The sequence below is a fragment of the Chrysochloris asiatica genome, unplaced genomic scaffold (genome assembly GCF_000296735.1).
Source record: "Chrysochloris asiatica unplaced genomic scaffold, ChrAsi1.0 scaffold00128, whole genome shotgun sequence".
NCBI lineage: Eukaryota > Metazoa > Chordata > Mammalia > Afrosoricida > Chrysochloridae > Chrysochloris > Chrysochloris asiatica.
The window spans coordinates 2,586,350-2,612,097 of NW_006408646.1; the positions used below are offsets into that span (position 1 = coordinate 2,586,350).

Sequence of the window (25,748 nt, forward strand, 5' to 3'; positions counted from 1 at the left end):
GTAGCAACAATTGGTTATTGTTGTTGTTGTTGTTGTTGTTATGTGCCGTAGAGTCAGTTCCGACCCATAGCAACCCTGTACAGGGTTTCCGAGGCTGTGAATCTTTACGGGAGCAGAAAGCCTCATCTTTCTCCCGTGGAGCAACTGGTAGTTTCGAACTGCTGACCTTACGGTTCACAGCCTGATTCGTAAGTGGTTATATACATATCTATTTTTGCTGTTGTTAAATGTCATTGAGTCAGTTCTGACTCATAGCGACCCTGTATAAGGTTTCCAAGGAGTGCCTGGTGCGTTTGAACCACTGCACTTTCAGTTCAACCTACCTTTCGGTCCAGTGCTTATCCTACAGTGCTGCATACATCAGGACTCCATATACATATTTATACGTACACACACCTGTGTGTGTGTTTAAAAGGAACCCAGAATTCACATAACCAGAAAAATGTTAGAACTGGAAAAAGCCCTAGATATCTGGTGTCCCTCCCTACTCATGGTCCAGTGCCTGCCATCCTGCCTTCAAGTCTGTATCATTAGTGCTTATTGAATTCATACATGAAGACATGTCTCGTGTGCATGACCCCACCCCCCACCTTCTCTTTCTGCTCACTAGACCTTAAGGCCTTCCTCCCTAGTCTGTCATTCCAAGTTATCAATCTGTGCCCTAGAGTTTGGGAATCTACTTGTAAGTGAAGGTTCACAAAAGGGGTCATCTACAGAGACTTTTGTTACTGCTGGTCACCTCTATTAGCATGGTGCCTGGCACAAGCATCTACAGGGGCTCAGAAAATACCTATTGAATGAATGAATATGTTTTCATCTCGAGAAGGAGCTGCTTTCCTGGAGAGGCCAACAGACAAACCCCCTCCCTGGCTCCTTCCCTGGAGCCTAAGATGTTTAATTAACGCGAGCCAAGCAGAGCCGCCTTTATGGCGCTGGCCCAGAGGCCATGCGTAATTGAGAAATGATAGTAGGCACCTGTGACTCGACCTTGGCTAATGATAGATAGACCTGAGTGGAAATCGGGTGTCAAAAGACCCACGGCTGGAACCTCCATCCAGAGAGCACAGGTGGGAGCTATCTGTAGCTCATCCTGTGATCCCAGAGGCGCAGACGAGTCCCTGGAAATCCCACCTGAGGACATGTTCCTGGGGAAGTATGGGAGGTATAGAGGGTGCACCTGCTTGGCTGAGTACTTTATGAAAAGTCTTATGATGACTGTAGGTAAGCGCGCAGTACACACCTGGTGAATGAAAGAATACATGAAAAAGCTGAGGGGGCACTTTGAGGAGAAGCAGAATGTCAGGAGACTCCTGGAAAGGATGAGTGGACTGAGGACTAGGGAATGTGGCCCCTGACTCACAGTCCTCCTCAAGATCTCCTGCTGAGCTTTGGTTTTCAGGACAGAGAGAGCTAGCTCTGTGTGTGACTAAAATAATTAATGTGTTCTTTCTTCTACCTGTCTGTCAGGTTCTTGTACTGTGATGGCTGGTGTGTTTCTATGATGCTGGAAGCTATGCCATTGATATTTCCAATACCAGCAGGTTTATCCTTGGTGAACAGATTTCAGCAGAGTATTGAGACTAAAACAGATAAACAAGAAAGGGCTGGCAATCTACTTGTAATAATTAGCCAGTGAAAATACTATGGACCCAACAGAATATTGTCTGGTAGAGTGCTGGAAGATGAACCCCCTAGGTTGGAAAGACACTCCACACTAGACAGAACAATGGACTTAAACACACCAAGGACTTTAAAGATGACACAGGACAATGTTTTGTTAAGTACAAAAGGTCACAATGAACAGGAGGGATCAGCCCCTGGAGAAGAACATCATAGCTGGTAAAACAGAGGGTCAGCCAGAAAGAGAGACTCTCAGGAGATGAATTGATACAGTGGCAGCAACCATGGGCTCCAACATAACAATCGTGAAGAGGGTCTAGGACCAGGTAGTGCTTAGTTCTGTTATTCATAAGGTCACTATGAGTTGGCAACATCTTGGTGGCACCTAACAACAACAATATTATCCAGAGGTGACTCAACAGGAACTAACAACAACAGTTTGGCGTCACTTCCTCTGCTCCCCGAGGCTTCAGGGTTTTATCTCCCATAGATGCAGTCCCTTTCCAGGTACAAGAGGGCCCCACATAAACGGGATGTTGCAGGGGTGCTCAGTAATGAGGAAGGGAGTGTTCTAGGCCTTGGGTGTCCACCATGTCTGGATGTAGAGAGGAAGTTGGTGGGTCGTTCCATGTCCTCCAGGAAGACACCGCACACATGAAGATCATGGGGGACAGAAACTGAATCCAGAGCTTCAACAAGGTGGGTGTTTAGCTCCAGCCACAAGGCTGCTGAAACATGGATCTCTCCACAACCAGGGGTGAACGGAAAATGCCGATGCACTGCAGAGTTTAGAGAGCATCTTCCGTTCCAGTTTTCAGAGAAGGAAGAGATGATGATAAATGACCTCGTATTTGATGGAAGTGCTAACATCTGCTTAGAAAGGAGGGTTGCTAGCCAGGGGTTCCAGAGCTGGGCAATTACAGCAATGTGAAGAGGAATTCCCTGCTAATTTCCTGCCTTCATTGGCCCAGCCAAAGGAGTCTTGGTGTCACAATGGATTGAGCATTGGATTGATAACTAATTGTCAGCAGTTTGAACTCACCAGCAGTTCTGTGGGCGAAAGATGAGGCTGTTTCAGTAAAGATCCTCAGGCTCAGAAACTCTAGGAAGCAGTTCTACTCTGTTCTATAGGGTCCCTAGGATTTGGAATCGACCCGGTGGAAGTGGGTTTGGTTTGGGTGCCACCAGAGTCACCTCCTCACTCCAAGTTAGCTGTAGGATGGTCAGAGACTGACATGAGGTTCTCTCAAAGGCACCAGCCTCTTTGCAGTGGGATGTGAAGAATAGGACCTAGCCTTTTTGGAATTCACCTAATTGAATTTCTACCTGCTTTGCTGTGTGACTTCAGGGTTTCCTTCTCTGGGCTTCTGTCTGCTCATAGAAGGAGTGGGGTAAATCATTCATATCCATGGGGGCTGATATGAGGATGAAGAAGATGAAGGTTGTAGTTCCCAGTCTATGTTGTTATTAGCTGCCCTCTAATCCCTTGGAAACCCTATACAGGGTCGCTATGGGTCAGAAACGACTCGATGGCACATAACAACAACAACAACAACAATCAGCTTCTAAGGAGCTCTCCTAGCGTAGTGGTTACAAATCGGGCTGTGAACCACAAGGTCAGCAGCTCAAAACTACCAGCTGCTCTGTGGGAGAAAGATGAGGCTTTCTGCTCCCATAACAATTTACAGCCTGGGAAACCCTGTTCAGGGTCGCTATGGGTTAGAATCTACTCGACGACACTTAACAACAACAACAACAACAACAATCAGCTCTTGACTCAGAGTGCCTGATGTACAATAGAACAAAATGATGCCCAGTTCTACCCCATTCTTATGGTTAGACTGTTGGGATCGGCTGATTTTTTGGAGTAGACCACCAGGCTCTTCTTCCACATCTCTTTTAGTCTGGAAGGGCTACTAAAACCTATTTCAGCATCCTAGCAACATGCAAGCTTCCACTGAATAATTAAAATGGCTGCTTCGGCTCTCTGTGACTCAGGGGCAGCCCCTCTTTTGAATTGGGGACTGTTCTCTTCCACTGCAACACTTTACTTTGGGGAGCACTTCTTCATCCTCATACTCTGTGGACCACACTCAGCCCCCACCCCACATCACCGAAGTGATGGAGAGAAAAGTCAGTCAGAGGAAAAGAGACCAATGGAGCACCTCTCTGGCCCTGGCATTTCCCTCCAGATCTCTGGATTTCCATATATTTGAAAACCTAATATAAACAACAGAGACGATATTTGCATTTCGGGCAGCAAGGAATGAAAAATTGAGGCGGCGTAATGTATTGCTGTGCAGGGAAGAGGGATGGCGGTGGTGAGACCAACCTCTTACGACAGCCCCAATAGGCTGGTGGCAAACTCATTTCCTGGCAGAATATAGGGTTCATCTGCTGGAACATTTAACAGGCATCAAAGAAAGATCACTTCCAGCTCTCTCTGCCACCCGCTATTCCATGCTCCTGCTTCTCTTTTTGCCATTTTATTAAACCCCTTTATGCAGCTTTAATACAATATGTATGATCCACATGGAGACAAATAAATTCTTATGTACTTTTCAGGATCCGGAGAGTTCTAATGGTTATGTATGCTTTATTTATATTTTTTAAGAGACAGTAAAAGGACGATGTGTAAAATTATGCAATGCAAACCAGTGGAGATTTATGGGGACTCTTGGAGCAATGGTAGAATGTAAAGCTGGGAAGTTAATTTCCAGATATGGGTAGAGGGCAGTGTGAGTGCAGTCATGGCCCGTGAGTATTGATTCTTGCAAAGACTTGATTTGAGGGCATGGTGGTCAGTGGGATGCTCACTGGTCTGGGGTTTTTTTGTTTTTTTTTTCCAGGAGTGTTGTAGAGTCAATGGAAACACTAGGGATATTTCATTTGATGTTGCTGATGGGGAAGTGGGGGTGCCCAGAGAAGTGATGTCGATTTTCTGAAGTCACACAGCAAGTCAGTGGCTGAGTTAGGAAAAGAAGCCCTCTGTGACTCCTTCTTTATTGTTGTTGGGTGCCTTCGAGTGGATTTCACAGTGACCTCATTGTGATTGAGTACAACTGCCCTGTAGGGGTTCCTAGGTTGTGATAGCCAGGACTTTCTCCCATGGAACCTCTGGGTGGTTTTGGACCATTAACCTTTTATCTAGCAGCTACATTATGGGGAGACTTGGAGCAAGTCCAAAGTGGACAAACAAAGATAAGTATTGTATGGTGGCGCTTCCTCCTGGACCCCCGTCATACACTGGTCAGAGGTGAAGCAAATTGGCACAAAAGCTCCTCTGGTGCTGGAATTTAATGGTGGCTCTGGGAACCCAAAGGCACCCTGGTAGTGTAGTAGATTAAGCATTGGGTTACTAACTGAGTCCACCAGATGCTCTGAGGGAGAAAGATAAGGCTGTCTGCTCCAGTAAAGATTCATAGCCCCAGAAACCCCACTGTGTCCTACAGAGCCTCTATGACTTGGAATAGACTCAATGAAAGTGGGTACATGGATTGGGAATCCACTCTTGGGGAGCTGGGGGCCTGGAAGCTGATAGTCTATCTCCCTGCTCCACTTGTAGCCCACGCAGGCTTGAATTCATGGCACTTGGTTGGGCTGTTGGCTTCTTAGGAGCCTGGAGGGTGGAGGAATTCAGCGCAATCCCACTGAAAAGCACTCTGTCTGCTAGATTGTATACCTATTTCCTTAGAGTCTCCTCAGGTCTGCACCCGAGTCTGATGTCCATTCTGCTGTCAATTTGAGTATCAGTTATCTTGAAGAAGAAGCACAGCCCACTAGTTAGAACACAGGCTCTGGAGCCAGAATCCCAGGTTCAGATCCCAGCTTCTCCACTTAGAGATCTGTGACCTTGCACTAGTTGCTGATCTTCTCTCTGAGCCTCATTTTTCCATTTGTGTAACAAAGATGAGAGATCAGCTTGGAAAGGTGGGGTGAGGGTGGGATGGTCTAACACATGGTAGGTGTCAATCACAACATCCCGAGTCTTCAAAATTGACAGTGGTTAACTTACATGTTGCCTCACCTTGGACAAATCCTTATGCGGGTGTGTATACATATGTTCTTTTTTATTGTTGTGAAAATACATACAAAACACATGCCAATTCACCCTTTTCTATATGTATATTTCAGTGACATTGGTTATCTTCAAGCTACCACAACCATTTTACTATCCTTTTCCCAATGATTGCACCACCATTAACATAAACTCACTGCTCCTTTACCCTTTCATGTTGCTGTTGTTGTTGTTAAGTACCATGGAGTTGGTTCCGGTTCATAGTGACCCTGCACAGGGTTTCCGAGGCTGTAAATCTTTATTGGAGCAGAACGCCTCATCTTTCTCCCATGGAACTGCTGGTAGTTTCAAACTGCTAACCTTGAGGTTGGCGGCCCGACTTATAACCACTATGAAGTTTTTATTCCTCTCTAGCATGGAGTCCTGGTGTGGCGCTGTGGGTTAATGCACCAGACTGCAAAGCTGTTTGGACTGCAAGGTCGGTGGTTCAAGCTCACCAGCTGCTCCTCGGAAACCCTATACAGGGTCGCTATGGGTCAGAATCGACTTGACAGCACTTAACAACAACAACAGATTTGGTGGTGTTGCGCCTGGTTACGTGCTTGGTGCTTGGGTGCTAACCAAAAGTTTGGCAGTTCAAATCCATCTAGAAGCTCTGCAGGAGAAAGATATGACAATTTGTTCCTAGAAAACCCTATGGGACAGTTCTACTCTGTCGTCTGGGGTTGTTATGAGTTGAAAATCATCTCCACAAAAGAAACAGACAGAAAGGGAACTTTAAAAAGATGATCTTAAAATATTTGCATTGTGTCCCGGATTTTAAGGAGGCAAATTCTAAATCTGGCAACTCCACCATACACTAGTGCTGGTGGAATGATGTTTACAAGGTGGTCCAACTATTTTTTGGTCCTATGTATCAAAAACTGCAACGGTGTTCATTTCCTTTGGCTCAGCAACTTTTACATTGACGCTTTTACCTTAGGGAATTAATCATGGGTGTGTGCAAAGTATTAACTGCAAGCCTTTCTGTTGTGGTGGTGTTTAAGATAGAGGGAAAATTGGAAGAGACCCAAATGGAAACAATAGGGGATAGGTTAAATAAACTGTGATGTAGCAGTAGAATCTCTGCAGTTAATTGAACACTTACTGTGTGCCCAGCCCTAGGATGATCACTTGATACTTTGTATCACATTTAATCCTCCAATCACCCTGTTAGGTTGCAATTAGTTCCTCTAGTTTGCTGCGAGGAAACCAAGCTTAGAGAGGCTAATTATATGCCCAAACTAGCACAGCTGGCAGATGGCAGAGCTGGGAGTCAACCTGGCTGTCTGACATCAAACCTGGCATCTTTCTCTACCGCATAGTCCAGGAAGGTGACTCAGAGGAAAAGGGATGCATTGAGGACTGGTGTGCATGAATAGTTTACCTGGGAGCCATAGGCCTGAAGATTGTGAAAACACACTGCTGCGCTTAAACTGCTGTAGCACCACCACCCATGACTTTATACTAACCCCTTACATTGTATGTTTATGAATTTACCCTGGAAAACCATGCTTTGAATACTCACTGTTGGGCAAAACTCACCTTTTATTTATTCCAGTGTCAACTTCTCAGCTCCAAGAGTTCTCATGATCTAGGTGTGTGCTCCTAGATTTCACTTCATGCATCTATCCATCCTACCATCCATCCAAACCACCCATTTACTCATCCACCCATCCATCTGCCATCTGTGCATCCACCTATTCATCCATCCATCCATCCACCCAGCTAGTCATCCACTTATACACTTGCATTCATCTCTTGTTGCCACTGTATTAAATGACCACACATTTAGTGACTGAAAATTACACAGCTATTCTTTTACAGATCTGGAGGTTAGAAGACTGAAATCCGTTTCACTCAATTCCAGCCAAGTGTTGTCAGTGCTGTTTCCTTTTGGACACTTTGAAGGGTGAATCCATCTTTGTCTTTTACAGCTTCTAGTGGTCCCTTCTTCAGCATCGCTCCAATCTCTGCCCCTGTCATCATTTTGTCCTCAGACTCTGACTTTTGTGTCCCATTTATAAGGAGTGTGTGATGACATCGAGACCACCTGGATCATTCAGGATAAGTCCATCTCAGTATCCTAAATCACATCTACAAGGTCCTTTTGTTCCACATAAAATGGCATTCATAGGCTCCAGGGATTAGAACATACATATCTGAAGGACGATTATTCAGACTACCATGCTATACACCCATCCAGTTATCTTTTTTTTCATCCATCTATTTAACTGATTCATTGGCTCAATCATCCATTTATTCATTAAATCCTTAAATATTTACTGAATATGAACTAAGTACCAGGCACTGTGTTAGACATCAGGGCATAAGAAATGAACAAGCCAGACCCAGTCCCTAACTTCACAGAACTCACTGAGCAGCAGGAACATCAAATGAGTAAGTAAATGATTGACTTCACTAACCAAATGCGATATTTTTCTGTATAGCATCTCTCACTGTGTTTATTGTCTATCTCTTCAACATACAAATCCATTGCCTCTTCCATTCTAGAAGAGAGTAGGTACTCAGTACAAGAGTTCAATGTTAATAAATAATGAGGATGCGAGTGATCTTGGCTTGGTGGATCTTGGTTTGGTGGATCTTGGCTTGGTGGATCTTGGCCAGGTAGATCTTAGCCTGGTAGATTTCAACCTGGAGGTATCAAGAGGAGTCCAGCCATGATCTATGTGCCATTAGAAATGTGATGTTTAAAGGAGATGTACTGTATAGAATATAGTTCTACTCTGACACACATGATATCCCCGTGAGTCAGAGTTGACTCCAAAGGAACTGGTAGCTGGTAGGCTCCCTAGAGCACCTCTCTTCCTGATGGATTCTGAGGCAGAGGTTTTCTTGGGCACTCCATACAGGAATCTGTGAGTGCTGGATAGCTTTGGGCACATCACCAAGTCCTTCTGAGCCTCACTTTCCCCATATGCTCAATGATCCCCTATTAATCACACCCAAACATTGTCCAAATCAGACATTTGAGATTGCCTGATTCCAAGGGATGACATGGGGCTCTGTGACCTACATGTTCACACATGTCAGGGACCTGGGTGGAGACGAGCCCACTTCCAAACATAAAGCCAGGGCAGCAGCTTCCCGTAATGCTTTTCATCCTAGAAGCTGACTGTCCCCAGTGAGGGCTGACAAGGAGTTATTTATGCTTGACAGTCCCAAGGGAGAGAATAAAACAAGTTTGCAGGCATCATCCATGCACAGGCGCTGGAAGTACATTTCCAAAAGAAGTTGCTGAAGAGGGCTGTTCAAGATGGCACTTACTGTGAGAACCTCTTCTGATTTGGGGTTGCATTCATGGCAATGAGGGGCCCTGCTCTGTTCCACACCACTCAGAGATAAGCTGCCAGGACCTCTCTGAGCTGCCAGTATGGAGCTGTGCCATCCCAGCCCCTATTCGTGCATCACATAACCCTCCTGTTTAGACCAACATCCCACTGCCAGTGAGTTGATTCCAACTCAAAGCAACATTCTAGGACAGAGTAGAACTGCTCCCTAGGGCTTAGAGGGTACAAATCTTTATGGGTGCAGACAGCCTCATCTTTCTCCCATGGAGTGACTGTTGAATTCGATCTTCTGACCTTGTGGTTAGCAGCCCACCACTGTGCCACCACACTGTGCCCACCTGGCCACCAGGGCTCCATTTGGACCACAGCATGATGCTTTTAATTACTTATTTATCTATTTATTAATTGTTGTTGTGGTGGAAATACACATACAAAACATTTGCCAGTATACACACCAAAACAACTTCCTCATTTACAATCTGATGGTATTGATTACATTTTCCATGTTGTGTGACTACTCTCTCTATCCTTTTTTGAAATATTCTGTAACTGTTGACATATCTTCAATGACCCCCTAAATAAATAACCTTTGATCTCTATCATTGGCATACACACACACACACACACACACATATATGAGATCATACCGTATTTGTCCTTTTGTCACTTACTTATTTGCTCAGTGTGTTTTCAAGTTCATCCATATAATGGCATACATTGGTATTTAATGTCTCATATTCCATGGTGTAGATAGACCACAATTTATTTATCCCATCATCTGTAGATGGATGTGTTGATTGCTTCTGCCCTATGGTTATTGTGGAACGTGCTCTAATGAACATTGATGTACAGGTTTCTGCTGGTGTTCCTGTCTTTACTTTTTCTAGGCATGCACCTTGGATTGGGATTTCTGCTGGTACTTTAGGAAAAGCACCAGACTGGTAAGTGCTAGGTCAGCAGATCAAACCCACCAGTGGCTCTATACGGGAAATACAGAGTAGAGTCTCCATGAGTCAGAATCGACTTGATGGCAGTGGGTTTGATTTTGGTTTTATATGATAGTTAGTTCTATGTTGAACTTTTTGAAGAAATGCCAGTGTTTTTCTCCACAATGGCTGCACATTTTACATTCCCAACAGGTATGGATGAGGAGCAAGACTCTTGACGAAACTTCAGTTGCTGGTGTCGGGGATGGGGGACAGAGTGATATCTAAGAAACCAGGAACACCTAGAAAGGACTTTCATCTTAATTATTCCCTCTTCTTAACCCCTGAACAACTAATGAAGCAGGTCCTGGTAGTTCCATCTATGTCTAGCTCTGAAATTGACACTTCTTGCTGCATTCAGGTCTGCCACTCTCATCCAAGTACCAGGAAAACAATAGGAGTCTCTCAGTTGGTGTATCTGGTGATTCCCTTCCAGCCCTTGTCTCATTTCATGCTCCACCAGCACAGTGAAACACTCATGCATATAATGTAAATCGAGTACTGTCTTCTGCTTAAAAAGCTTCAATGGCTACCCATGGATGGAGCTCCATAAGGCCAGATCTGTCCTGTGCCGACCCTCCAACATCCTCCTCCTCCTTTCTTCTCCATCACTATGATCCAGCATCTGGGCCTTCAAATACCAGGCAGGTCACCCATGGTGGACAGGTTTTGGTGGAGCATTCAGACTAAAATAGACAGGAAGAAGGACCTTACATTCTATTCCCCAAAGTTAGCCAATGAAAGCGTGATGGTCGGATATGTTGTTGTACTTGGGTGTTTTCGAGTTGGTTCCAACTCATAATGACTCTATGCACAACAGAATGGAACACTGCCCGGTCCTGCATCATACTCACAATTGTTACGCTTAAGCGCACGCTGCTGCCACTGCATCAGTCCATCTTATTAGGTGCATTGCTCTTTGTCACTCCACTTTACTAAGGCATGATGTCCTTCTCCAAGGTTTGGTTGGAAGTATGAGAGATGAAGTCTTGACTTCAAAGGAGCATTCTGACTGTTCTTCCAACAGAGATATGTTTGTTCTTGTGTCTGTCCATGGTACTTTCAATATTCTTGTCCAACACCATAACTCAAATGCATCAATTCTTCTGCAGTCTGCCTTATTCATTATCCAATTTTCACATGCATATGAGGTGACTGAAACTGTCCTGACTTGGAACAGGCACACCTTAGTCTTCACATAGATATCTTTTTTTGCTTTGAAAACTTTATAGAAGTCTTGTACAACAGATCTGCCTAATGCCATATGTAGTTTGATTTCTTGACTGCTTCATCCATGTCTGATTGTTGCTGTTGTTAAGTGCCTTGAGTCAGTTCTGACTCCTAGTGACCTTGTATAGGGTTTCTGAGGAGCAACTGGTGAGTTTGAGTTGCCAACCTTGTAGTTCCAAGTCTCATAGAATGCTAGAAAATGAACTCCTTAAGTTGGAAGGCACTCAGAATACACAGTGTCTACAGAAATTAATTGAAGTACACTCAGGAAGGTTCTGACTGGACAGGACCAGGCACTGTTTTGTTGTGTTGCATAGAAGAATGTCATGAGTCCAAATGAATTCAGTGTCAATGAATTTGGTGTGTGTGTATGTGTTTGTGATCTATATTTTCTTAGGAAGTTCTGATTTAAAAAAAAAAAAAATGATTTCAGTTTGGTGGGAAAGAAAATAATTAGACGTGATCTGATCTGTTCTCCACTTTCTTACCACCTAAGTTTCCTTCGTATAGCATAGTGGTTACAAGTCGGCTGTTAACCTCAGTAATTCTAAACTACCAGCCATTCCTCAGGAGACAGATGAGGCTTTCTGTTCCCATAAGGATTTACAGTCTCGAAAACCCTATACAGGGTTGCTATGAGTCAGAACTGATTCCGTGGCACACTACCACCACCATGTTTCCTGGAGAATGGACTTCACCTTGCTGTCCCTCAGTTTTCTCATGGGATAAATGGGGATAAAGGTGCCTTCCTCTCAGGGTTATTGGGAGGATTAATTGATCGGCAAGAAAATTTCAATAAACATCCATGTCCTTGTCCTTGTGCTTAACCACAAGATGGCCCATCCGTTTATATGGTCCTTATACCAACAAGGCCTTAATGTTCTCTTCCAGCTTTAAGGTCCTTAGAAATCATGCTGATAAACCGATTGAAAGACTCCCAAACCAACCTAGAAATCTAGAGACAACATGAAGTGTGCCTTCTCAAAGTGGGTGGAGAATTCTGAAATAAGCCAAGTGATCTCCTCTCAGCAGTGGGGCCCCCATTCCACCATGCCCTGACACATGAGAAGTCAGGACAAAAGGTTAAGCCTGCCACCTTGGAGTTATGTGAGTTGAATCATGTCTGCCCAAAATGTGCCCACCAGGAACCTCAGAAAGTAACTTTATTTAAAATAAGGGACTTTGCCAATGTTATTAAGAAAAGGGTCTTGATCATCTTGGAAAAGGGTGGACCCTCAATCCATTGATAATCTCCTTATAAAAGAAGTGAAAGGAAGAAGGCAGTCACTCAGAAGAGGAGGCCATGAGAAGATGGAGGCAGAGATTGGAGTGATGCGTCTACAATCTAAGGAATTCTAAAAAACCACCCAAAGCGAGGGGAGACACATGCAACAAATTCTTCCTTAACATCTCTGTAAGGGATCAACCCTGCAGACACCTTGAGTTTAGACTTCTGGCCTCCAGAACTGTCTGAGTACAAGTTTCTTTTTTCTTTTAAGCCAATATTGAATATACCATGGATTGCTAGAAGAATAAACAAAGTTTTCTTGGAACAAGGACAGTCAGAATTCTCCTTATAAGTGAGAATGGCGAGACTTTGCTTCATGTATTTTGGGCACATTATCAACAGGGATCAGTCTTTGGAGAAGGTCAGGCAGCAAAAGAGGAAGACCCACCATGAGATGGATTGACCCAATGGCTGCAACAATGGACTCAAATATAACAATGATGGATAGTGAGGCTGGTACAGGGTTGCTGGGAGACGGAACCAACTGGATGGCATCTAACAACAACTATTTTCAGTAATTTCTTATGACAGCCCTAGAAAATTAATATGGTGGCCTCAGTCAACTTCATTAGACTTTTGAGCCTCAGTGTCCTCATCTGTAAAATGAGAATCCCCTTGTAGTCTCTATCCATTAGAAGGATGGCAAATTGAGAGAAAGCATGCATACCAGATGCTTGGGATACGGTCTAGGACACAGTTGACAATCAATAAGCTATAATTGCCACTATCATTGATGGGCCATCTCTTAGGGTTTTCCCAGTTCAAAGCAAAGCAATATCTCACCTGGCCTTCACCCTAGCAAGAAGACGGGCTCTCTGGGGTAGACAGAGCATAGGGGATAGAGGTGTATACTATCCTTTAGGTTGGCTGTGCTGGTAAAGGTGCACTTGTTTTTTTTTTCCATTGTTGATGCCAGTGACTCTTTGTGTACCTTCAGTGACTCTGCTTCCACTCCATTCCATCAGCCTCCACACTTCCTTGTCCTTTTGAGTCATTCTTTCTCAGGAGGAGAAGCAAGGTTATTTCAGGAACAATACCAGGGAGCAGTTATAAAAACGTAGCACTTGGTAATAGATGTTGAGGACTCATATTCTCTATTTTTTCTCATTCTCCCTCTTTCTCACTCTATCTTCCATTCTTCATTCTTTCTCTCTTACCCTGTCTCTTACTCTCTCCCTCCCTCCTTTTTTTAAAATTGAAAATGGCTATCTCTGAAATGTTTAACAGATTCGTAAAAATAATTCCTCTGAAAGGTACGCAGAGGAGAGAGAACCGACGAGGAACTGTACCATAAATTGAACATCATAGCCCACCGTGCGCCAACCTGGGGCAGCCTCAAAGTCATAACTTTCTCTTCGTCTTCTCTCTGCTTTCCAATTCCCTGGCCCCTGCCCAACACCATTCTATTTCCAGGAAGTTTCCCTTGACCCGTGGGTCCTTCGGCCACAACAGAGGTGGCGCCGGCCGGCTGGAATCCAGGCGTGAAATTATGAAAGAATAGGGCTGCTGCCGCCTCCAGTTGTGTGCTGGCCTCAGATGTGAAATTGTCGTTTTTCTCTCCCCCCTTCGCACTGGCCTGTCGCATGCGGGGCGGAAAAGATTGTATTTATCACCTGTCAGGATCTGCCAGAACTGAGTTACGTGAGGCAGGACAGCATAAAATTATCATACACAAGCATGAAATTACAAAATCGCTCGGAACTGAACAACAAAATTATTTCATTTCGGAGGGAGGCCATTCCATTTTTTAGCCCTGACACCTTGACTACCAAACTTTGAATTGAAATTGAGTGTGAGGGGCATGGAATAGAGACAGCAATAACAGAAGTAGCATGTAAACTAGCCATGCAGACCCACTACATTAATGGCCCCCGAAACCTCCCACCAGAGATATGTAACTAAATAAATATCACATGTCTCAGTGACTCATCCCGCTTCATACAACTAGAAATGCCTTCAGCCAACATTAAAGTCTGGGGTTCTGGGAAAAACTGAGTTCATTTTGGAGCAAAGTCCTGATGAAATATAAAGCATGCAGGCTTCAGAGTCACGGGTGGGTATGTTTGAAGGCTGTGTGAGCTGTGTGACGCTGGGTGAGTTACTTAACCTCTCTGAGTTTCTGTCTTACCAGCTGTGAAATGAAGACAGTCATACTTACTTTATGAGGCTTCTGTAAGGATAAATGTCTCTCAGACATAGAGTCTGGCACAGAATAGACTTTTAATATGGAAATTATAAAGCTTGGGGCAAGTGGCTTATCTACCCTCTCTTCTTCCTTCAATATTTTTGACACACTTGTCACTCTGTTGTTGTTGCTAGCTGCTATTCAATCAGCCCCTGACTCCTGGCGACAACATGCACAGCATAATAGAACCGCTGCTGGGACTCTGCACCATCCCCATGGTCAGTTGTGAATTGTGTTGTGATCCACTGGCTGGTTTTCAGAAGCAGATCTCCAAGTTATTTCTTCCTAGTCCATCTAGGTCTGGAATCTCATCATCTCCACCAAAACCTCTTCAATATAGATAGGTGGTATCTGTGCATGAGGTGCTTTAGCTGGGAATCGAACCCAGGTCTCTTCCATGAGAGGTGAGAATTCTACCACTGAGCCCCCATTGCCCCACCCCCTAAACTCTGTAATCAAGGCATTTATCTAACATTTATGAAGCCAAAAATGAAACTCGCGAAAGGAATTTGTGTTCAGATGCAAAATAGAGAGAGACTGGATTATTGATCACTGTTACCAAATTTTAACTTTTCTATGTACCCATGTACGTTGCCACGGGACTTTGAAGTCCCTCCCACTATTGTCTCATCCATTTGTCACTGGGCTTGACCATGTGTCTTTGTTTGGCCAGTGTCTGTAAGCAAGCAGTGCGAGCAGAGGTTTTACATGTCCTGTGTGGTTTTGCCTAGCCTCTTGTTCCCCCGCTATATGCCTTGAAGATATGACGGTCCATGGATGGTGACAACAGATGGAGTAGCTAACCTGCAGATTGTGAGTATGGAGATATGGGCTATTGTTAGTCACTGAGATTTGGGGGATTATTTGTTATGTGGTTAAAACCTGACTAATAAAGTAGTTAGACTCTGGTGATTATAAACAGGAGCCCCGGTGTGACTGTGGGGTTAGTGTGCAACTGAAATACTACAACCGCTCCAAATGTGAAAGATGTGGCAATCTACTAACACAGAGGTTTGTAACTTCGGAAACCCTATGTGGCAGTTCTACTCTGTCTTGCAGGATCGATATGAGTGGAATAGAAATGACAACTTTTTTTCTTTCTTTCTTTCTGATTTTAAACAGAAGTTTGCCTTCCTGAATGTTCTGCAGAACATTTTTATTTCACGTGGAACTTGAGGTAAATCTTCTGGGAATTGCAAGTTGTCTAGAGTCTCAGGATTCTACCCACTTACTGCCAATGTTCCTCCATCAATATGAGACCCAGTCTAAGACAGTGAGCCTCGATCCAACACTCTCTTTTCATGACATGTATTTAATAGCACTCACTCTACAGTTCTGGGGCCCCTGCATGGTACAAATGGTTAACACAAAAGGTGGGTGGTTCAAGTCTACTCCAATGTACCTGGGAAGAAAGACCTGGCAATCTACTTTGGAAAAATCAGTCATTGTAAACTGGATCTGAGCACAGCTTTACTCCGGCACCCATGGGGACATCACAAACAGTAGATGACTAAGAAGTTTGATTTTTTTACTATTCTGAAATGAAGCTCATACATTTCATCGACATACACACGTAATTTAAAAAAAAAATCAATATAATACCCTAACTGTAATATAAAGGATGAATAAAATGAAAGGAATTTATAATAAAACAATATCTGTTTCAATATTTAAGTTATCAGGACTTCATTCTCTGCCGAGAGACATAATGAAGCAGTCTGGAGCTTGTGCTTACTTCTAAGGAATACATTTAGATTTTAGATGAATATTCAGTTGAATATAAGCATTGTCGGCATTTTTTCTTTATATATGACATTTTGAAATAAGAGCCAAATTATTATATTCATATGTACAGTGGCATTGGAGTCCTGGTGTGGCACTGTGGGCTAATGCGTCAGATTGCAAAGTCATTTGAACTGCAAGGTCGGTGGTTCAAGCTCACCAACTGGTCCATGGAAACCCTATACAGGGTCGCTATGGGTTAGAATTGACTTGACGGCACTTAACAACAACAACAACAACAGTGGCATTACCGTGTGCATGACATCTATGGATCGACCCAGATATGCAGTTTGGGCGTCTCTTGTTCCAGGAGCAACTCTGAGGACACTGTCTACATTTTCCAAACTGAAAAGCATCTACCAATAGAGCTTTGAATTCCACAAAGTGCTGCCTTCTCTATTTGCACTGTTGCTGTCTTACAGAAAAACCTCATGGAAAATAAATCTGTGCAAAAGATATTCTGGTAAAATGAAGCTAAGAAACTGTGGTGGGGCAAATGGTGAAGCGCTCAACTACCAACCTAAAGCAAGGTTGACCATTTGAACTAATCCAGTGACTCTGTGGGAGAAAGACTTGGCCATCTGTTTTCATGAAGATCCAAGGCAAGAAAACCCTATGAGGCAGTTCTGTTCTGCCATGTGGGGTCGCTATGAATTGGAATCAACTCTGTGGCAACAACAACAACAAAAGGTGGTAGGTTCTAGGCATGGAGAATTCTTAAGGAGCAGTTTGACCTACATGGATGTGCAGAAGGGTATTCACAATTCATGAGGGGCTAGACACCATTGGATGGGGACTGGGTTGGCATGGCATATCCACCATGACGGATTTCCATCCTCTAAAAGCTACTGGAAGGAGCCTGGTGGAGCATGGTTAAATGCTTAGCTGAGAACTGGAAGGTCGGCAGTTATAACCACTAGCTGATCCTCAGGAGAAAGATGAGGCTGTCTTCTTCCATAAAGATTATACCCTTGGAAGCACTATGGGGCAGTTCTACTCTGTCTGGCAGGGTTGTGATGCGTCAGAATTGACTTGATGGCATTGTGTATAAGAGGGGTGTGGTAAAAGCCATGAGTTCCCTCTCTAGTCACTAGGACAAGGACACTATTGACAATTGGTGCCAGATAATCCTTAGGGGTTGTCCTACGCATTGTACAATGTTTAGCAGCATCCTTGGCCTCTATCCACTAGATTTAAGCATCAATTCCCTCCCAACTTGCAATTGAGACAATCAAAAAATCTCTCTAGACATTTCTGAATGTTCCCTGGAGGTTAAAATTCACCATGTTGAGAATCAGAGGGCTAGGATAATATAAAGTCCGATCGCCAAACAAACACAAAAGCAAAGCAGTTGCTGTGGAGTTGAAGTGAACTCATGGTAATCCCATGGGTGTCAGAGTGAAACAGTCCTCTGTAATAAATCTGTGCAAAAGATATTCTGGTAAAATGAAGCTTTCCAAGGACTGATACGTCACAAGGAAGTCACCAAACCTTTTTTCCAAGGTGCTTCTCTGTGGACTTGTTTGTACTTTGGAGGTGGTATTACCTCCAGAAGACACACTTATCCAGGAAATTCTGAATCTCGTTGGGTCATAGCATCCCAAGGCCAGACCTTGAGCACCTACTATGTGTCAATATCTGTCAATGATGCCAATGCATCTGTCCTTTAATTCAAGGAGCATGGATTGCTAGACCCCATCTAGACCCACCTTGGCTCTTCTCTGCACATCATGCCCGACCCTCCATTCCATAACCTATCCCTCTCTCCATCCATCCTAGCTATTGATTTCATTTTGTATTTGTCCACTCTTATCACCATTTCCTGTTTTATGGCCTGTTTCTGCTACAGTTGTTACTGTTGTTCAGTGCCATCGAGTCAGTTTCAACTTGAAGTGACCCTGTCTAGAGTTTCCAAGGAGTGTCTGGCTGGTGGGTTTGAACTGTTTACCTTGCAGTTAGCAGTTCAGTTCTTATCCTACAGCACCATACCAGGACTTCTCAGCTTGAGTACTCTTATTAAATTAGAAATTCAGAAATTTGATTTTGTCATTTTCCAACTTACAACCCTGCATTGGTTTCCCATTGCCCTCAGGGGGGAAAAATCCTGAAGTTCCACCATGGTCTACAAACGATTGGGACTTTCTCTGCCATCTCCCTGCTCTTGTCTTTGCTGAGACAGCTGCCCCAGGGAATTGTGTGCTGGAAGTAGACTGTGAGCCTAGTCTTGCCTGCCTCAGATGCACTTCTGGTCTTGTCAGCCTGTGATCAAGCATTGTTTTTTCTTTCATGTCTGTCTTGTCCCTCTCCAGTCTATTCCTTACCAGTTTGGGTTGGGTCCATTCATTTACATTCTGCTGCGTATTTTCCTCTACTATTTGTCTGGTTGGAGTACTGGTGTAGTGTTGTAAGATAAGTACTGGGCTGTTACCCTCAAGGTTGGTGGATCAAATCCACCAGCTGCTCCTTGGAAACCCTATACAGAGTCACTGTTAGGAGTCGGAAGCTACCCTACAGTACTTAACATTTGCATGGTTAAATTTTAATGGACTTTTCTTCACCACAAGCTGTTTTGTGCAAAATAGCTTTCATTTCTTAGCTCAGTGCCTGGCACGTAGTAGGTGCTCAGTAAATATTCACATGAATAAATGAATGAATATCTGACAGAGTACGGAGCTCCATCTTCCTCACCCCTTCACGTCAACATTTGGCTGACTTTGCTCTGAGAGGACTCACCTCCTCCCCCTACCCTGTAGCTTGACTTAGGGCAGTCCTTCAAGGACTAGGGAGAGGGACATCCAGAGGCTCAGGGTGAGTGACCGTGGACTGGGTATGTAGAGCTGCCATCTTGACCCAGTCCAGTGCTTTGGCCTGCCTGGCTTCCTCACCTAGAACCTGTATACCTGTTTCAGTACTGTCATTTGCAGAGTGCTAAGAGCTACAGGTACTGGTCACAGGCCATTACTCCCCATCCCCACCCCCAGTCTTTTCCACATAAATCCTCCACTAACAATTTGTATAAACTTCTGCTACATGTGTTATTTATCACTACAAATAACTTCAGCACTGGGTTACTTTTTTCATATACACATGCCACCAGGAAACACATGTGACTGAGTAGGTAACACGATCCATGAATTCAGTATGCCTGGGTATGGTTCCTGGTTTCCCCTTGCATTTAGGAACTATGTGGTCTTAGCCAAGATACTCATCTCTCTGTACCTCAATTTTCTTATCTGATTAAGGGGGTTGTGGGGGTCAAGGGAGTCTGGAGATAGAGAACTCACTTGGACTTGAACTGTTACAAGCACTCAACCCATCTTAGTTGTAACTACCACCATCATTATCACCATGATCATCATGGTCATCAATATCACCGCCATTACCATAATCAAAAACATCATCATCACTGTCACCATCATCATCATTACCATTATCACTACCACCTTCACCACCATCATCATCACCATGATCATCATGGTTATCAATATCACCACCATTACCGTAATCAACAATTATCATCATCACTGTCACCATCATCATCATTATCGCTATCATTACCACCCTCACCACCATCATCATCACCATGATCATCATGGTTATCATTATCACCACCATTGCCACCACCATAACCACCATTATTGTCACCATCATTATCACTTGTTGTTGGTGTTGTTAGGTGCCATCGAATCGGGACCTACTCATAGCGACCTTATGCACAGCAGAATGAAACACTGCCTGATCCTGGGCCAACCTCACTACTGGTGCCACGCTTGAGTCCATCGATGCTGCCACTTGGCCAATCCATCTCATTGGGGGTCTTCCTCTTTTTCTCTGACTCTCCACATTACCAAACATGATGGTTATCAATATCACCACCATCATCATCACTGTTGCCATCATCGTCACTGTTACCATCATCACCACCACCATCATCATCACCATGATTATCACCACCACCATAATCATCACCATCACTACTACCATCATTACTAGCACTACCACCATCACCACCATAATCATCATCACCACAACCATCATAACCATCACCATTACCACAATCATAATTTTCTTCCTACAAAGCACACCTAAGGAACAGAGAGTGTGAGCTATGCCTTTCCTTCATCGTTGTATACTTAGCACATATCCTGACACATAGTAGGTGTTCAACAAACATTTGTTCATTGAGTGAATGGAGACAGGTTTGAGCTCAGAATTACTTACAATTATTAATTAGCTAGCGTCATCACAGACTTCAGAATTTTGGATACTGATGTTGATGATGCAAAGATATGGACTACTGGAAGTCATCTTGCTGTGTGTCTTGCATGTCATGTGCATTTGAGCTCATCACACTTTGAAGTGGCCATCATTTTCTCACTTTATGATGAGGTTTCAAGACAGTTGCCTCCTCCAGGTTCACAGAGGTGATAAATGGCAGATCCTGAACCCAAGTTCAGGTCAGCCTGCCTACCCACAGTCATACAATGCCTTTTGGATAATCACAAGTATTCCTTAGAGCTTTATAAATGGGGGAAAGAGACCTGAGAAGGGATGAACCCGGAACCAGAGGCCACTAGTTGTGGGACCAGGATGGGAAGGTCTGTCTCATACATATGTGTTGCTTAAAGTTGTTACATTTGATATAAGTACTTGACTGATAGCTGAAAGGTTGGTGGTTTGAATCCACCAAGCGGCTTTGAGGTAGAAAGATCTGTTGGTGATCTGCTCCAATAAAGATGACAGCCATGAAAACCCTATCATATGGGGTCAGCTAACTTGAAATTGATTTGATAGCTCTTGTTGTTGTTGTTAGGTGCCATTGAGTCGGTATCTACCCATAGTGACCTTATGCTAGCTCTTACTAACAACAAATCATTTGTTATGATAGCAACAGAAAAGTAATGTTCATATCCCCCCTTAGCATCGGTTTCTTCTTAAATGGTGTTTATCTTAGGCTGTGTTCTCTAGAGAAACAAAACCAATGCAGCTTATATATGTATATATAAAAAGAAATTTATATCAAGGAAATGACACACACACAGTTGTAGAGGTGGGCAAGTTACAAGGCTGAACGCTTCTGACTCATGCAGCTGCAGGGATGAACGAACCAAAATCAGTGTATCAGATGGCAGGTAGGCAGGGCAGGAAGGTAAGATGGCAGGCTGCTGATGACTCCAAGGATCTATAGACAATAGAAAAGGCTGCTGGCTTAAGTGCAAAGAACCGGAGGTTGGATGATGAGTAAGTTGCAGGATTCAGACTCAGCAGAAAGCTGCAAACTTTGCCCCAGTGTCCAATATATTGGAAGCAGTCCCCCTCCACACTGAGGAAACTTCCATTCAATTGATTGGCTGCTCATAGAAGATCTCATATTATATTATAGATCTTATCACTGGGAATGACTACATCTCAACTGCCAAACCACTGAGAATCCTGGTGCAGTCTAGGTTAACTATCACAGTCCATCCCTGGTCAAGTTGAAACTGTATATATCTTGAATCATACATAATTCTAAGTAAAGACAATTATAAAAGTCACACTTGTGCCTACCACGATACAACTAACAAATGTACAACCCAAAATTTACTAAACCCATTTAAGTGTTAAGTTAAGTGTTGTTGAGTCAGTTCTAATTCATAGCAACCCTGTGTAGGGTTTCTGATGGCACTTAAACCCATTTACATCATATATTTTTATAAGTGAGCAAGACAAAATATTTTACGCACACATACAGGGAAAAATTACTTACAGCAATTAAAAGTCCTCATTCTTGCAACTGATCATGTGACGATAACTGATATTTAGAACTAGCTTCTTCCACTACCCATTCAGTATTCCCTTTTCCCTCAGCAAGTACCTCAGCTACTCATGGTTCTTTGCCAGTTTGGGCAACCCAAACCTTCGTTCCTGAAGGGTCTGGGTAATTAGCAGTCATGTTGAAATCAGGTTGCTGTAGTTTACCATTGACTTTAATCACAGGACATGGTAATACTAAGAGAGGTCCTAAGGAAGTACCTGGATTTGACACATATTCTTCTCTACCTCTGCTATATAATGTCAGTCTGGTTTATCCTTGATAATCAGGATCACTCACACCACCCAATATGGTAACTTCCTTCATTGCCTATTGGTCCAGAGGTAGAGGAGCCCAAAGTGGCCAGGGGATATTTGTAACTTCAAGTTTGATGGAGTCAGTGTTGTGTCTCTGAGCGGGACTATTCCTCCCTTTAAAACGAAAATATCCAGACCTGAAGAGCATAGGGTTGCAGAGACAGTAAGCAAAAAAATTTAATTGGGTTAGTAGGACTATGAGAGGTGCCACTCCCATTTTCACCCCTTAGTTCCTGGATCCATAATCCTGGCCATTGGAGAATATAGAACCTTATATCAGATGCTGGTTAGTAGCATATACAGCCTCCTGAATAAACTTGTCCCAACTCTGCAAGGTATTGTCACCCAGCTGGCACTATAATTGTGTCTTTAGAAGGTCATCATTCTATCAGACCAGCTGTGTCAGGATGATGTGGAGTATGTTGTTGTTGTTAGGAGCCTTCAACTTAGTTCTGACTCATTGCAACACTATATACAACAGAACAAAACACTGCCTGGTTCTGCACCATCCGCACAATTCGTTTTATGCGTGAGCCCATTGTTGATACCACTGTGCCAATCCATCTTTCTGGAGGTCTTCCTTTCTTTTGCTGTCCCTTCACTTTACCAAGCAACGTGTCCCTTTGCAGGGACATGTCCTTCCAGACAACATGTCCAAAGCATGAGAAATGAAGTTTCATCACCCTGGCTTCTAAGGAACTTTCTGGACATATGGCTTCTAAGACAGACCTGTCCTTCTGGAAATCTATGGTACTCTCAATATTCTTCTGCAACATCATAACTCAAATGAATTAGTTCTTTTACAGTCTTCCTTATTCATTGTCCAACTTTCACATGCATATAAGACTATTGAAAATACCATGGCTTGAATCAGGTCACCCTTAGACCTCAAATTGCCATCAGTGCTCTTGAACACTTTAAAGTAGTCTTGTACAGAAGATTTGCCTAGTGCACTGCATTGTTTGATTTACTGACTGTTTCCATGAATATTTATTGTAGATCAAAGCAAAATGAAAGCTTTGACAACTTCAATCTTTTCTCCATTTACCATGATATTATTTATTGATCCAGTTGTGAGGATTTTTGTTTTCTTTACATTGAGGTGCAACCATTACTGAAGCCTATGGTCTTTGATCCTCATCATTAAATCTTTCGCTTTCAGCAAGAAACATTGTATCATCAGCATATTGCTAACGATTCTTCCTCCAATCCTAATGCCATGTTCTTCATATAATCAGAGTGATAATTAAGGTTTCGTGTCCACTTGGCTGGGCTAAGATTCCCAGTAGCTTGGTAGCTGAGACGTGGTTGTTCCTATGGTGAGATCTAATGCACTGTGATGACTGTCTATGAGCAGACATAGTTAACACTATGATGATTGGCTATGAGCAGCCAGTCAATTGAAATTATTATTTTTTTCAGGAGTGTGGCCTGATTTCAATATAATGGAACCTCAGGCAAAGCTTGCCTTGCTTTCTGCTCAGTCTGGATCTTGTGCCTAGGCCATCCACCCAACCTCTGGTTCTTTGGACTTGAGCCAGTGATTTGCTTTATTGTTTGCCTGTCTTCCTGCCTGTCGGACCTGCCTGCTGATCTTAATTCATCTGACCCAGACTTGGGACTCCTGTCTGCCTATTTGCATGCCTGCTGGACCTGCCCGCTTACCATACTTGCCTGCCAATCTTGGTTGATCTGACCCAGACTTGGGACTCTCTCATACTTACAATTGTGAGCCATTTTCTTGATAGAAACTCTCTCTATATATCAATATATATGCACAAAAACAGTGAAACACACACAGACACACACACACACATATATATACACTATGAGTCAGAACCGACTCCACAGCACTTAACAAAAATATATGTATATGCGTGTACATATATTTTTGTTAAGTGCTGTGGAGTCGGTTCTGATTCATAACGTCCTTGTATAGGGTTCCTGAGGAGCAGCTGGTTGGTTTCAACTGCTGACCTTGTGGTTTGCATTCCAATACTGATCCTACAGCACCACACCAGAGAGAGTCCTGGTGTGGTGCTGTGGGTTACTGCACCAGACTGCAAAGTCGCTTTAAATTGTAAGGTAGTGGTTCAAGCTTCCTTGGAAACCCTGTACAGAAAACCTAGCCTAAGACATTCAGCATACAGATTGAATAAGTATGGTGAAAGAATACAACCGTGGTGTACACTTTTCCTGATTTTAAACCATTCAGTGTCCCCTTGGTCTATTGGAATGACTGCCTCTTATTCTATGTACAGGTTCCTCATGAGCACAATTATGCATCTGGCTTATCCATTCCTTGCAATGCTGTTGTCCATAGCTTGTCATTATCAACACAGTCAAAAGCCTTTGCATAGCCAATATAGTAAGCATCTTTCTAGTATTCTCTGCTTTCAGCTAAGGTCAAACTGACCTTGGCAATGATATCCCTTGTTTCACATCCTTTTCTGAATCCGGCTTGAACCTTTGGCAGTATCCTGTCAATGTAATGTTGCAGCCATTTTAAAATTATCTTCAGCAAAATTTTACTTGCATGTGATATTAATGATATTGTTTAATGATTTCAACATTGTGTTGGGCCATATCTCTTTGGAATGGGCACAAATATGGGTGTCTCCCAATTTCTTGGCATAGATGAGTAAGTGCCTTTAGTGCTACATCAGTTAATTGAAAGATTTCAATCTGTATTTCATCAATTCCCAGAGCCTTCTTCCTTGAAATTCTTCATTCATTACTATTGGCTCTTGATCATATGTTACATCTTCAAATGGTTGAACATCTACCATTTCTTTTTGGTGTAGTAACTCTGTGTATTTCTTCCTCAATCTTCTTTTTTTTTTTTTCAATCCCCATCTCTTTTCACCAGACCAATCTAGACAAGAGGACAATTATTGAGTGGGGACTCTTTTTCTCCACCCCACACACTCTTAAACTAAACAACCTCTTGAAACCTTGTAAGCCGGTCACTTCGTGCCTTTATCACTTTTAGGTAGCCAGTGTCTAAGTTGCCTGTCCCTATCTACCCTGTAAAGAGAGGATAACATTGATACTTGATGTGAAGACTCCTTCCCTCTCTGTTGGTATTTAGAGTTACTACCTCCATGATTATAAGTCAGGTTCACCAAATTGTAACAATTTACCCTTGTTGCCTTTATCAATTTTTTTTTTTTTTTTT

The 25,748-nt window shown here is 43.2% G+C and overlaps 1 pseudogene; it reads right to left on the reverse strand.

Moving 5' to 3' along the window:
* Positions 1-14,077, reverse strand: part of LOC102826790 — a 37,340-nt pseudogene extending 23,263 nt beyond the window's left edge.
* Positions 14,078-25,748: the final 11,671 nt, after the last annotated feature.